Here is a 15,348-nt window from a genome sequence, read left to right on the forward strand (position 1 = left end):
AGCTTCAGAATCACACTTCCAGTGACTTAGGGATCATTTGGTATCTGAAAAAGGTAAATATCATTCTGGAATGTGAATTGAAAGTAGTAATCCTTTTTATAATCAGGAACTGTCCAGAGATGCCTTAGGGACCTCAGCTTTGGCCACTTCCTTGTCTTTCTCTCACACCCTAAATCAATAACAAGTTAGTAAACTAATCATCACACAAATACCTCCCCCCCCCCTTTTTTTTTAAAGGTTTTTATTTATTTGAGAGAGAATGAGAGAGAACACAAGAAGAGGGAGGGTCAGAGGGAGAAGCAGACTCTCCGCTGAGCAGGGAGCCTGATGCAGGGCTCCATCCCAGGACTCCAGGATCATGACCTGAGCCAGAGGCAGTTGCTTAACCAACTGAGCCACCCAGGCGCCTTACCTTTTCCCCTTTTCTATACTTCTGTGACAGTAAACATTGTGGCCCAAGTAAGTCTTTCATTTATCTTTTTCCTTCTTTCCTGGCACCTGCTTTTCCACTAACATGTGTACTAAGTGCAATAAAAATGAATTATTCTTCCTCCTAACTAGCATCACATGAGTAATGGGTAGACAGAAATGGACATAATTCCAGAGCCATTGGTAAGTGTTGAAAGAGAGATATGTATCAAGGTGAGAAGAGACACAGAGGGGGAAGTGATGAACTTTGGCAGGGGGTTGGGTAGGTGGGTCATTTCAAGTGGACAGGGAGAAAGAACATACTAGGCAAAGGGGAATGACATGAACAAAGTTGAAGAGGTTTGTAAGAGTGGGGTACATTCCAGTAACTGCAAGTGTGACTGAAGAAAATGGTTTGTGTGTGAAGTGTGGGAAATAAAGCTGGTGCTAGATCTTGGTGGACCTTCTGAACCTTGCTGATGGTTTGGATTATTTTCTAAAGATAGTGGAGGGCTGTAACATGATCACATTAGAGGCAAAGAATCACACTTGCTGTTAAATAAGAACACTGGCACTCGTGGAGGATGGATCAGAGGGGAATTAAGATTAAAAGGCTAGAGGCACCTGGGTGGGTCAGTCAGTTAAATGTCTGCCTTCAGCTCAGGTCATGATCCCAGGTTCCTGGGATCGAGCCCTGCTCAGTGGGGAGTCTGCTTCTCCCTCTGTCCCTCTGCCCCCCCCCCCCCCCCCCCCCCCCCCCCCCCCGCTTGTGCTCACACGATCTCTCTCTCTCTCTGTCTCTCAAATAAATAAATAAAACATTTTAAAAAATATTAAAAGGCTATATAATATAGTCTAAGCTAGAAATTGTGGATGCTTTCACCAAGATAATGGTAGTGAAAATGAACTCTATAAATAGAAGTCCTAGAGAGTTAGAATCAACGGGACTTTGCGTTTGGTTGATTGGATTGAGAGGTGAAGACAGAGAAGGGTCTGAGATGACCCCAAATTTCTCTTTGGTTGGTGGATGGTTGTGGCATTAGACTATATAAGATGGTGTAAATTGGGGGAAGAGAGCAGAAATTTTGGATAACTCAGTCTGAGGTAATATGGAATGTCTAGGTGAAGATGCTTAGTAGCATTTGGACCTTGGGAGCAAGGCCACAAAAGATAAAAGTTTAGGGGTCATCCAATTTTATGAAAGACAGGGACAGATGAAATCACTGGAGCCATTTGAGAGAGCTGAGCAGCAATGAGAATAGTAGTAGGAAAAGCAGGAGATGGAACCAAGGGAGGTGCAGTTTCTAGGAAGAGCTACTAAGAGGGAACAAGTAAGATAAGGATTGAAGTGTTTGAGCCTTTTACAATTAGGAAGCCATTGTTGACCTCAGTGGAGTGATGGAGACAGAAGCCAGATTGGAGAGGGAATGAAAAGGTGGACAGAGGAAGCATTAAGAGGTCATGAAGTGGTGACAGAAGAGTAGGCTGCTCTTTCAGGAAGCTCAGTTATGAAAGCAAGAGGGAGAGGTTGGTCGGTTGGAGGGCATACAGGTTTAGTGGGGTGTGTGTGTGTGTAAGATGGGAGAGACTCCAGTATATAAATGTATGATGGACAGATGGTGGTAATGATTCTACAACACATGGATGTGCTTAATGCCACCAAGCTGTACACTTTCAAATGGTTAAAATGGGGCAGGGGGGATGTATGCTAGTAGATGGAGCCAGATTCAGAGGAGAACCACGTGGATGGGCTGGAGAGCCTCTGGCTGGTGGGACCTTTCTCTGAGACGGGAGAGCAGGATGGTGAGGGCATCCTTTACTCTCTTCTTGACCATGTGAGAGGCAAGGGCATTGAGAGTGGAAGAGGGGATGGAGTAGGGGACCTAACACAGAGCCAGGGGTACAAGAACCAGAGTGGGTTCTGTGAAAGAATTGCTGGGTAGGATTGAGGCCCCACCTGTGGTTGGAGGTGATGGTGCGGTATAGCCACGTCAGTCTGCACTACTGACTTTTTTTTTTCTTTCTTTCCAGCAGTTTAGAAAAGTTGTTTTTGTCCCATTCCCATTCCACTTCTGCAGCTGGTATTTCAAGTGTCACGCTATCTGTCTGTGTTTGCCTCTCTACCTCTCCACCTAATCTCTGGGCAACCTTATCGGAAGCTGGTGAATAGTGAAACACACCCTTTGGCTCCCCTTTGTTATCCTGCCTTGAATGAAAAAGTGCTGCCTTTTCAGACACCCTGGGCTTAAGACAGGTTTGTGGTTTTCTGATGCAGATTTTAAAAATACACACACAACTTGGATTTAGAAATACTATGGTGCTTCACTTACCTCTCTAGGGAAGTGGGCTGGGGGCTGTTGTGTAGCATTTCATGACACTGATACCACTCTTCTTTTCTAGAACCCAGTTTCTTTTTATAGGGGACAGTAACTTTGAACCTATTTGGCTGTTGAAAACAAAGCTACCTTCAGGTCTTGGCTCCTGTCCTGCTCTCCTCTACTGCTGGCAGGTCCTGAGCTGGGTGCAGTGACCTGCTGGGCAGGGCATGTATAAAGCAGGTCTAGAGCTGGTAGTGGTCATGGAGAAGGACCAAATATTCCAGCAGACCAGAGGGTAGAAACCATCTGGATTCTCCTTGTGGGATTCCCTGATCTCTATATGTGTATTCCTTCTCCCAACCTGATGGCACTTGCCTAAAGATACTCAATCCATTTTCATTTGATATGACTTATGTCTCACATCCTAGCAGAATTCTGCCTGAATCCCCAGATGTCTGGGCAGGCTGGAGAAGTTTATTTTCCTGTCCACTTATTCATTCAAGAGGTAATTATTGTACACCTGCTATGAACTAAGAACTGTCCCAGGCATAATAATACAGCAGTGAACAAATTGGCAAAAATCCTTACCCTCATGGGGCTTACATTCTAGACAGGAAGACAGACAGTAAATAAATAACAATTTATAGTATGTCAAGTTGTGGTAAGTGCTTCAGGGAAAACCAGGAAAGAGGATATGCAGAGTGGGGAGTCAGTTTTAAGTAATGTGGTCAAGGAAGGCTACACTAAAAAGGTGACATTTGAATAAATACCCAAGGGTAGTGAGGGAGTAAATTGTGCTCCCGTCAGCTCCATTAGAAGACTTCTGCCCTTGGAGGTGAGAGTTTTTTTCCCCTCTGCTCACTGTATTGTTTCAAGAACCTAGAAAAATGCTCAGCACATAATGGATGCTCAGTATTTTTTGAATGCATGAGTGATCTCAGGGAAGAGTATTTCAGACAAAGGAAGCAGCTAGTGCAAAGGCTGAGGTGTGTGTGTGGTGTGTATGAGGAACAGCAAAGGGGCTAGTCTGGCTGAGGGGATGTGCACGATGGATAGCAGGAAGAGGATAGGAGAGGGGTAAGGTGTGTATGGGGTGTAGATCTTTCAGGACTCCTTGAGACCTTTTCAGGGGGTCCATTAGGTCAAAACTACTTTCACAATAATACTAAGATGATATTATTTGCCTTTTCTACTCTTTTATACTCATGAGTATACAATGGAGTTTTCTGGAGGCTACATGATATGTGTGTGTTGCAACAGATGGAATGCCGAAAGCAGATATGGGAATCCAGCTGTCTTCATAAGACGGACATTAAGGAGATTTGCAAAAATGTAAAAACATCACTCTTCTCACTGAATTTTGTTTTGGAAAATATTTTTGTTTTTTATAAAATATGTTAATTATGTGGCTGTGTAATGGATTGTTATTTTTATTTTTTTAAAAAGATTTTATTTATTTATTTGACAGAGAGCGCACAAGTAGGCAGAGCAGCAGGCAGAGGGAGAGGGAGAAGCAGGCTCCCTGCCTAGCAGGGAGCCTGACGTGGGGCTCGAACCCAGGACCCTGGGATCTGACCTGAGCCGAACAGACACTTAACTGACTGAGCTACCCAGGCGCCCCTGGATTGTTATTTTTATTTTTATTTTTTTTGAAGATTTTATTTATTTGTCAGAGAGAGAGCGTGCGTGAGCACAAGCAGGGGGAGGGGGATGCAGAGGGAGAAGCAGACTCCCCGCTGAGCAAGGAGCCTGGTGCGGGACTTGATCCCAGGACCCCGGGATCATGACCTGAGCCGAAGGCAGATGCTTAACCAACTGAGCCACCGAGGCATCCCTGGATTGTTATTTTTATTTATTTATTTTTTTTAAAGATTTTATTTATTTATTTGAGAGAGAGAGACACAGCGAGAGAGGGAACACAAGCAGGGGGAGTGGGAGAGGGAGAAGCAGGCTTCCCGCTGAGCAGGGAGCCTGATGCGGGGCTCGATCCCAGGACCCTGGGATCATGACCTGAGCCGAAGGCAGACGCTTAACGACTGAGCCACCCAGGTGCCCCCCTGGATTGTTAATTTTAAATGAACTAATAACTATTGAAATTTTTTTCTCTTTTAACCTCAGATACATTAAATATGGATAGGTCTTTGGGCCCTCAATATTTTTAAGAGTATAAAGGAACTCTGAGACCAAAATTTTGTGAAATACTGCTACAAAGCCTTGTAGGCCATTGTAAAAATGTTTGCTTTTTCCCTAAAATGGGAGCTATAGCCATGGCTCTGGCTGAGTCAAACAAAATGAAATTTAGTGAAAGTGGTTAAAAGGTCCTGATGGGTCTTGAAAACAAAGCACATAAATATAGGGCGAGGGAGACGTATTTTAGAAACAACACATCAATAATAAGAATTTGGAGTTGTACTATACAGTATGTGTCAACAGTTTAGGGTACATTTCAGTCAAGCTCTTTACTTTTTTAGTTGGGCCTACATTCTGCTGGAGGAGATAGACAATAAGCAAATAAACCACATACTATGTCAAGTGATAACAAATGCCAGAGGCAAAATAAAGCAAGGGTGATAGGAGACTAGTGTTCTTTCATGTAGGTGGTCGGGAAAAGTTTGACTAATAAGGTGGTATTGGAGCAAAGATCTGAAGAAAGTGAGGAAGAAACCATGTAGCTGTCTGGGTGGAGATCATTATGCAGAGAGACAAGGAAGGCCAGAGACCCTGGATGCGCAGCTTGCTGAGGGTGCTTGATGAACAGGAAGAGGCCAGTCTAGCTAGAGCCTAAGGAGCGTAGGGGAGAGTGGTAGGCCATAAACAAGGAGATATGGAAGTGGGGGCAGGTCACTCAAGGCCTTATAGCCATTGTAAGGACTTTGGATTTAGCTATGGGGTGGGAAGCCATTGAAGCCTTTGAGCAGAGGTATATCACCTTATTTGACTCACATTGAAGTGAATGCTAGGGCTGCTATATAGAAAATATTCAGGGTTGGGGGACTGGGATTTGGACAGTGGAAGTGGAGAGAGGCAGTAATCCAAGTAAGAGATGATAGTGACTTTGGCGAAGATGGTAGAAGGAGAGACGGTGAAAAGTGGTTGGATTTGGGCTGTATTTTGAAGATAGACTGAAGTTACTGAGGAATTGACCATGAGATGTGACAGAAATTGGGATAATTCTAAGGTTTTTGGATTGAGTGACTAGGTAGGTGGATGGTGTTGTCATTTGCTGAGATGCAGAATACTAAGGAAGAAGTAGGCTGAGGGTAGGAATGGGAACCAAGAGCTTGGTTTTGTGTATGTTAAGTTTGAGATGCCTGTCAAATATCCAAGTAGAAATGTCAAATAAGCAATTGGTTATTACTTCAGAAGAGAGAAAATAAATATTGGAGCACCATCAACTATCTCTACTATGAAATGGTGCTTAAAGCAATGGGACTGGAGGATTTTCAAAGTGGATTGTGTCTCATTAATGGGTCATGAAATCAATACAGTGGGGATCAGTGATTTTTTTTGATGAAATAGAATACAAAACATCAGAATATCTCAGTAGTAAGGATAAATTTTGTGAAGGTTTTAAAAAGTTATATTTATAGAGAGAGAACTGTGTGTACAATTTAAAAATTTTTTAAGCCACTGATGATGTTTAGGGAGTAGATGTAGATTGAGAAGAGTGCCCAAAGACGAAGTGATCCTGTGGCCATTTCAACATGCAGTGTGAGGGACAAGCAGAGGACATGGGGAAGTAGCTAGTGAGGTAAGAGGAGAACCAAGAGAGTGGTGTCCTAGAGGCAAAGAAGAAGGGATGATCAGCTGTGACTCATGCTGCAGATAGGTTGAGGAAACTAGGATTGAGAATTGACTGTTAGATTTGACAATGGGGAAGTGATGCATGTCCTTGATGAGATGTCTCTGTGGAGTGGTTGGGATGAAGCTAATTGCTGTAGGTTCAAAAGAGAGTGGGAGAAGAGAAAATTGTGACCACAGGCAGTCCTTTCTGGGAGTGGAGTAAGCTAGTCAGAGGAGATGGGGACAGGGCATGGTTTTTAAAGATGAGAGGTGTTACGATGATGGAAATAGTTCAGTTTGGGGGAGGGGGTTGATGCAGGAAAGAGGGACCAGTGCAGGAGGCAGGGCAGTTGAGTAGGAGGGGATGGGATTGGGTGCACAGGTGGAAGGTTGCTTCAGGTAAGCATGTGGATAGTTGTCTGCTCACTGTTACAGGAGGAAAGGCAGATGAGATGGTATAGACATTAATGATAGGAGCTTGTGGAAGAACGCTAAAGAAGGTAAACTGAAAACCATGTCAAAATAAAAATGGTTGAAGGACAATGTGTAGATAGCAAATATTTGGAAGGTTGTTGTGTAAAAGGGAGGAACTAGTTTTGTTCTGGATACCTCTAAGAGGTAAATTTTGGACCACTGGGTAAAAAACTATGGGCAGAATGATTTTGGTCTACTACATAGAAATTGAGTCCTTGGGAAATTAGCATTTCAAGCTGATCAAAGATTGTGAAGACTACTTCCTAAGATAGAAAGTTGCCTGGGGCGCCTGGGTGGCTCAGTCGGTTAAGCGGCTGCTTTCGGCTCAGGTCCTGATCCCAGGGTCCTGGGATCGAGCCCCACGTTGTGCCCCCTGCTCAGTGGAGGGTTTGCTTCTCCCTCTCCCTCTGCCTGCCTCTCTGCCTACTTGTGCTCTTTCTCTCTATCTCTCTGTCAAATAAATAAATAAAATCTTTAAAAAAAAAAAAAAAAAAAGAAAGTTGCCTCTCATTGGAGGTGTTCCTGTGTTGTGGATGGTACATAGAAAATGCAAGTGTGGGATGGCTGGCCAGGCTAGATGATCTTTTAGATCCTACCCAGCCTTGACCATTGTGTATTTTGTGATTCATGGCAACTGGTAGTAGGCAGACTGGACAACTGAGAAACCCCAAATTCTGTTCCAGGTTAATCTCTTGCCAGTTGTTTGTATGTTCTGGGAATGCTTTGGCTGCAGGTCTGCCCCTGGGAGAGACAGATCATTAAGATATGACAGAGTGAGTGCCTTTCTTTACAGGACCTCGAATTTTTCCCAGCAGCTCTACAGTCATCTTTATGGGGGTATTTATGTCCCTTTGGACTGCCACAGCGTTGGTGTTCTCTGAGCCCTGGTGCTGTAGCTGACCCTACCTAGCACCCTGCACAGCTGTCAGCCAGACTGCTTCCTGAGTCTGCACAGGTGTAGGTGGCTTGGTGTCCCTTCAGTCAACAAAACCCCATTGAACGTCTATTGTGTGCCTAGAACTGGTAGATAGTACTGAGCAAAGTAGATGGGAGCCCACCCTTGTGTAGAAGAATAGCTTTTTGGTTGTGCTTTCTCACAACCTCAGTGAGCCTTTCTTCCGGTTAGGGGCCCTTCATCACCCTGAGAGCCTCAGTCAGATTATGGGGCAAGAAGGTGTTGATTTTTTGGTCTCTTTGTAACTCAGCACTGTCCTCTTGGTAGTGGGTAGGTTGAAATTCACCTCCTGTTCTGCCCTGAGTTCTTACAATGCATGGAATGGCATTAGATGATTCAAAAATTCTTTGTAATGGACTCCTCCAAGGTGTTGCTGGTGGCTGGGGTGCTAGAGCCTCCTGAAGAATGCAGACTGATAAGAACTCTGCTAGTACTATTTTAGTTGCCTAGCCTTTCAGCAGCCAACGGGAAGAATTACTGTGAAACCAGACCGCTCTTACTTCCATTTATGAAAGGGCTCCATTTCAAAGGAGCAGATGCAGCGATAACTTGTGAGAAGAAAAAGAATCCTGCATTGTGTGTCCTTACTACATTTACTTGAAACTGCCTGTCTCTCGGTAGCTGGGCAGCGACCTTCGTAGCAGGCAGGGTCTGTCTGTGGTCTGTGTGTACACTGGCAGGTTCTGGTTCTCAGGCAGCAAGGGGCTGGGAGCATGCTTTCTGATGCGCCTTTATTTCTCCAGCTATATTCTCAGGTGGTTTTTCCCGTAATGGTGAGGCTTTGGGCTCTGAAGTAGACAGCTCTGGATGCAAAACATGGCTGCGCTGCTTTCGTGCTGTATGAACTTTAAAGTTCTTCAACCTGAAGTTTCCCCATCTGCAAATGGAGGGAATAGATTCTACCTCAGAGGAGTGAGGTGAAGATGAAATGATCTAACAGCTAGTAACTATTCATTCAGTACGTTAGCTATTTTTACCGTTAGTGATGGAAGTTTTAATACCTAAGTTTGGCAAGGGGGCGCCTGGGTGGCTCAGTCGTTAAGCGTCTGCCTTCGGCTCAGGTCATGATCCCAGCGTCCTGGGATCGAGCCCCACATCGGGCTCTCTGCTCCGCGGGAAGCCTGCTTCTCCTTCTCCCACTCCCCCTGCTTGTGTTCCCTCTCTCGCTGTGTCTCTCTCTGTCAAATAAATAAATAAAATCTTTAAAAAAAAAAAAAAAATACCTAAGTTTAGCAGGAACTTAACACAAATCTTATTCCTTTAGGCCTCCACCAATGCCGTTATCGGACCTTCTAGGACAAAGGGAATGGAGAGGGTACAGAGCAATGATGGAACAAAGAAAGTTTTGAAACTGTTTTTTTTTTTTCCCCCAGAGAAACCAAAGCTATCTGAGCACTCGAGTTCTGGTGTGTGAGCCATTTATTTAGCCAGAGTATAACCTTTTGTTGCTGGGATTATAAATGACTGGTTAGTAATAACTACCGTCACTTACAGGGTCCTTCTGTGTACCTAGCACTGCTAAACATTTCACGCCCATTACTTCAGTTCCTGCAAAACTCTGTTATCCCGTGGGTATTACTTCATTTTGTAGATGAGGAAACTATTTATAAGAGACCGGCCTCTGGGATTGTTCTTTTTTGGTTGGAGGGGGACATCGTTCTTTTTGACTCCTTGTTTTTCTGGTGTAAAATAAAAAGTTAGAGAAGATATAATATAGGGGCTAGGGCTTTAACCATGTCTTCAGAATTGGAGACTTAGAAGAGAGCACAGAGATCATGTTTTCCAGGCTTTTTCTCAGATCCCTCTAGAGGGTCATAGCCAAGGATAAGGTGGTATGAGAATTCATAACAGAAGTGCTACATTTTTTTTTAATTAAAAATTTTTTTAAATTCATTTTTTCCTATTTATTTTATTTTTTAAGAGATTTTTTATTCATTTGAGAGAGAGAGTGCATGAGCATGAGCAGGGGGAGGGTCAAAGGAAGAGGGAGAAGCAGGCTCCCCACTGAGCAGGGAGCCCTGACATAGGGCTCCATCCCAGGACCCTGGGATCATGACCTGAGCCAAAGGCAGATGCTTAACTGATTGAACCACCCAGGCGCCCCTCCTATTTATTTTATTTTTACATCATGATAAATGTGCTCTTTAGTCCCCATCTCCTACTTCACCATCTCTCCACCTCCCCTTTGGAAAAAAGAAAATTGCTAAATATAATAAAAACATGAGTGATAGTCGAAAAAAAATTGCACATGTACAAACCCAGGAATTATAATAGAGTATAATATAACTTAGAATAACATACTTTATAAGCAAAAAACTGAATAAATACTGGTTTTTAGAGCAAGAGACTATAAAAAATGGGCAGGAAAATATGAGAAAGAACTTTTGGGAATGAGATCTAAAAATGTTGAAGTTAAAAACTGAACAGCTGATTAGAGAAAATGAATAAATCTAAACATTAAGGGATTATCTAGAATGCAGTATATTGAACAAGGGGAAACATTTTTTTTTATTCAAGTGTAATTAACATACAATGTTACATTAGTTTCAGGTATACAATATGATTCAGCAATTCTATATATTTCTCAGTGCTCATCAAGATAAGTGTACTCTTGGGGCACCTGGGTGGCTTAGTCATTAAGCATCTGCCTTCGGCTTAGGTCATGGTCCCAGGGTCCTGGGATCGAGCCCCACATCGGGCTCTGCTCGGCGGGAAGCCTGCTTCTCCCTCTCCCACTCCCCCTGCTTGTGTTCCCTCTCTCGCTGTGTCTCTCTCTCTCAAATAAATAAATAAATAAAATCTTTAAAAAAATAAATAAATAAAAATAACAATCCAGGGATGCCTGGGTGGCTCAGTTGGTTAAGCATCTGCCTTCGGCTCAGGTCATGATCCCGGGGTCCTGGGATCAAGTCCCGCACCAGGCTCCTTGCTCAGCGGGGAGTCTGCTTCTCTCTCTGCCTGCCCCTAGATACAACTTTTTGGTAGCACAGTAGAAATCTCTGTAACATGTATCCAATTCTCCTCTACCTTCTCTAGCCACGCAGGCCAAAGTCAGTGCTTTTCCCCAGGACTGGTCCTTCCAGTGTGGAGCTTCTGGGCTCCCATACAGAATCCCTTGAGGAGATTCTGTTCCCCTTATCAGCTCCAAAGAAACATAGTATTTCCACTACAGGTCAGGCTATAGCTACAAAGACCTGGTCCCTGCCCTAGGGAAGCTCTTAGTGGAAGAGAGAGCCATTTAAATAATGGCTTTGCGAACTGACAGTTGCAGATGAGTAATACAATATGACTAAAGAGCAGATCTAGGGTTTGAGGAGGGGCACGGAGGTAGGGTGGGGGCTGGTTTCCTGTGTCCTCAGCATCTTGCGGAGTGTCAGTTTAATGCTAAATAGGATGGGAAGTCAGAAGTGAGCTGAGGATGGAATAGTGCAGAAACAAGAATACAGGAGAAAGACTGCTTTCCTTATTATGTTGGGTTTGCTTCCTAGGTACCCAGAGAACCTTAGATAAGGTTGTGAGAGATAAGCCGTTGGTGCCAGAGATGGGAAGCAGTAGGAGGCGACAAGGAGTCTCCTTCCCAGACTGTCTGGTTCAGTCAGCTCATTGCCTCCTGAGGTGAGGGCCTCAGTGTTCCCATCCACAGATGATAGTAGCCTGAGAGGCCTTTGTTGCAGAAAGACTGATGAAGAACTCAAGGCATTTGTCAACTTTGGTCTTTGTTTCTGAGACAAAACACAAAGGAATCTCTGTAATCTCAAGTGCAGTTTTCATCTAAGTTTCCTCCTAATCACATTCCAAAATCTGCCTTCCTATAGATCTACTTACTCCTAGCATCTATTTAGACAAGTCACACCTCTGACTGAATGGGCTAGGGAAAGAAGCATTTCATAGATTCCTTAATAAGATTCAGAGATTTACACATCTGCAGTGGCTAGGAGAAAATTAACTAAACTTGACTCTGGTTTCATACTCTTATTTTTTTTAGAGAAGGAGAGGGAGAATCTTAAACAGTCTCCACACTGGGCATGGAGCCTGACACAGGGTTCAGTCCCACGACCTTGAGATCATGACCTGAGCCAAAACCAAGAATCGGACACTTAACCACCTGAGCCACCTAGGTGCCCCTGGTTTCATACTCTTGAAGTATAATTCCTAGTTTCTTGCTTTATTTCTCTTTCCCTTTTCATTTTTTTAAAGATTTTATTTATTTATTTGAGAGAGAGAGAGAATGAGGGGGGGCGGACGGGCAGAAGGAGAGGGAGAAGCAGGGAGTCTGAAGCAGGACCCGATCCCAGGAGCCTGGGATCATGACCTGAGCCAAAGGCAGATGCTTAACCGACTGAGCTACCCAGGGTGCCCCTCCCTTTTCTATTTTTAAAGATAGTTCTCACCTCCTACAAATAATCATCCACCTATTCTAAGAGGTAGAGATTGAGTGTTCTCATAACCAGCCATAAGTCAGTGACAGCCTTTTACTCTTGTAAATAGAAACATAAATTCTGTCCTGCATGTACTTCACAGGCTGCCTCTCCAGCATTTTCCTCCACAGCCAAGGAATGTGCAAGGCTTCTGAGTCAGCAGTCAGCTGCCACGGGACAAAACATGCAGGATATTGTCCACTGGCAGAAATTGCACCAGTGCCCTGGAAACCTGGCATCATCTCCTCTTCCTCTTCCCTCCTCGGGCTCCTCACTTCCCTTTTCCCTTCCTTCCACACCTTGGCTTTTCAGTCCCCAGGATTTCTGGCACCTTCCGGCCAGGTTTCCTGGTCTCTAGGTTCCTGTAATTATGAATACGGAATTTTCCCAGGATACTAGCATGTTTGGCACACAGGGACGGTCCAGGAGAGGCCAGGAGGAGCAGGATCTGAGTTGACCTTCAGGAATGAGAGAAATGAGGGCAATAACAGGAATGGCCCTTCTGCAGTTCTCCCCAGCTGCTCTCAGAATGAATCAGAATGCCAGATTCCCCTTGCTAAATGACACAGTCCCGGTCCAGCAGAGTTACAGAGTAATGCTGTAGCACTTGAGAGTGTCTTCCTGCTGTGGTCATTTGGCTTGCTAAGTAGGAAAAGTGAGGCAGCCCAGGGGAATTAATCTTGTGTACTCTTACCTTGGGTGCTTGTCACATTGTTACAGGAGCCAACTTACCTCTATTTATCTGTTGTCATTAGTGACCTACAGGTTGAAATCCCTTAGAGTGGGCATTTAATACTTGACTACTGCTTGGAAGCAGACTCTCTGCAACTGTCTGGGAGCTGTGGCTGAAACCTGAAAGTCAGCAGAAGGATTGGGGGCCAGTTATTAATGAAGGTGTTCATCTGTGGTGGGGGTTGATTTGGAAATTCTCTGTGGTGGTTAGTAGCTCTGTGGAAGTGAGTATTTCAAGCAGAGTGGGCTACAGCCAGCCAAGGAGGTGTTAGCGTACAAAGCAGAATTTTTCTTTGAAAATAAGTGCCCAAGACACTTTAGGGAGGTGTAAGCATAAGATAGGCATTATGACAGGAGAAAGGCTTTTTAGAAATAATGTTGCAGGATCTTTTTTTTAAGATTTTATTTATTTGAGTGAGAGCGAGAGAGAGCACGCACATGCATGCAAGCCGGGGGAGGGGCAGCAGGAGAGGGAGAGAATCTCGAACGGACTCCACACTCGGCGCGGAGCCTGGCTCGGGGCTTGATCTCAGGACCCTGGGATCACGACCCAAGCCGAAACCAAGAGTCAGATGCTTAACCAACTGAGCCACCCAGGTGCCCTAAAGTTTCAGGATTTTTAATGTGTTGGTTTCAGCAAGAACATCCTGGTACTGAGTGCTCCAAATCCTGGCAAGGAGTGGAAGGTGACTGCAGTTCAGGAACAAAGAGAAATCATTTTCTTCTTTGGCAAGAGGCAGAGAGATCAGACCAGGTGTTTTCAAAGCTTTCCAAACATTATGACTCTGGTGGAGTCAAAGTCGACAATGAACACAGGTTGGGCATGCAGGGTCAGGATTGCAAAATGCTGTCTGTTTGCCAAAAAAGCACATAAAGCCACAGAAACCTACACAAGGAAGGCAAGAGTCAGTCACTCTGGGACCTTTTTTCTAGTCATTGGTTGTTACCTGGCACCCTTCTGTCTTTGGATAAACACATCTGTTTTTTCTGCCCCCATAAGACATCTTTTCATTATGTACCATTTCTAAGATAAGCCTTGGCGTATAAGAAAAAGAGTGGGCTCTTTTTAGGAACTTTAAAATATTTCTCTTGCTGCGTATTGTTTCCTAGAATAAACTTTATTGAGGGGGAACTGGAGGTTAGTTCCAGTTAATTCCATTTCTTGATGGACTCTTGGCCACGTGTCTACTAGACAAGCTGTGTTTTTTAGCAGTGTAGTTTTTATATCCAGAGCCAGGAGAGATTGTTGAGTAAGTATATATCTGAGATGAAAAGCTGAGTCAGTGTGTTCCAGGTGAAGAGTTACCATCTTCGACTCAGCCTCCACAGTATATGAAGAGTGCCAGGTCTGCTGACATAAAGGGAAAATGTCAGTTCTTTGTGTATAGCTATTATTTTCTCCCGCAAAGCTTAAGACAGGTCTCCTGTTGATTTGGTTTAGCCCTTATAATATCATGGTGAGGTGTAGAGAGACGCAGGAGGTTACTTCTACTTCACAAAGGGGGATTCTGTTGCAGATGCTTACCCAGTGGTGCCTTCTTCTGACAATTGATTTCATCAGCACATACAGTTTGGTGGCTCCCAGTACTCTTGGATTGCTTCACTAGTGAGTCACTTCTTTCTTCTGTACCCCTCCTGACCACAGTGAATCAACACCCCCCTTCCTCTGTCTTCCCCATCTCCAAGAGTCAGTCCTCTTTAAAGCAAAGTTTCAGTGCAATCCTGTTTGTCACACTAGTAGTGTGACCATGAGGATTTTCTCAGCACCTAAACTCGGAGAACTTTGGAATTGGAAGAGGAGTTTAGAGACCATCCAGTGTAACCGCCTCATCTTACACAAGGGAAAATCAAGGCCTGGTGAGGCAAAGTGACTTGTCCAGGGTCATGCAACCAGTATCTGGCACAGGGGGCTCAGAGCCATGTTAGTGCTCATCTCCTTGCTCTGACCTGCTTCTCTATTCTTACTATGTCTTAGTTTTCACTCTTGGCCCTTTGTCTCCTACCTCCCAATAATAGTTCTAGGTAGTGATGATACATGAAACGTGGTACAAAAATGATGAAACAGACCCAAGGGAGTGAGTGCATTAAAGGAGCATGTAAGGTGCCTTCTCCCATCTTAAAGCTTCTATCCAGGAAACATAGGGTGGTGGATGTATAGATGTTTTTAATAAGTGGAAGGTGTAGACGTTATCATTACTGTCAAATATGTTTGTGGGCAAAATGAAATGGCTATAAAATCTTCCCACCCTGACATGTACCA

The 15,348-nt window shown here is 44.2% G+C and overlaps 1 protein-coding gene across 14 annotated transcripts in view; it reads left to right on the plus strand.

Annotated features, from left to right (window-relative positions):
- MICAL3 (microtubule associated monooxygenase, calponin and LIM domain containing 3) overlaps window positions 1–15,348 on the plus strand; it is a 272,677-nt gene that overhangs the window by 130,275 nt on the left and 127,054 nt on the right. The window lies entirely within an intron of this gene.

This window comes from Phoca vitulina, unplaced genomic scaffold, assembly GCF_004348235.1.
Source record: "Phoca vitulina isolate PV1807 unplaced genomic scaffold, GSC_HSeal_1.0 scaffold59, whole genome shotgun sequence".
Lineage (NCBI taxonomy): Eukaryota > Metazoa > Chordata > Mammalia > Carnivora > Phocidae > Phoca > Phoca vitulina.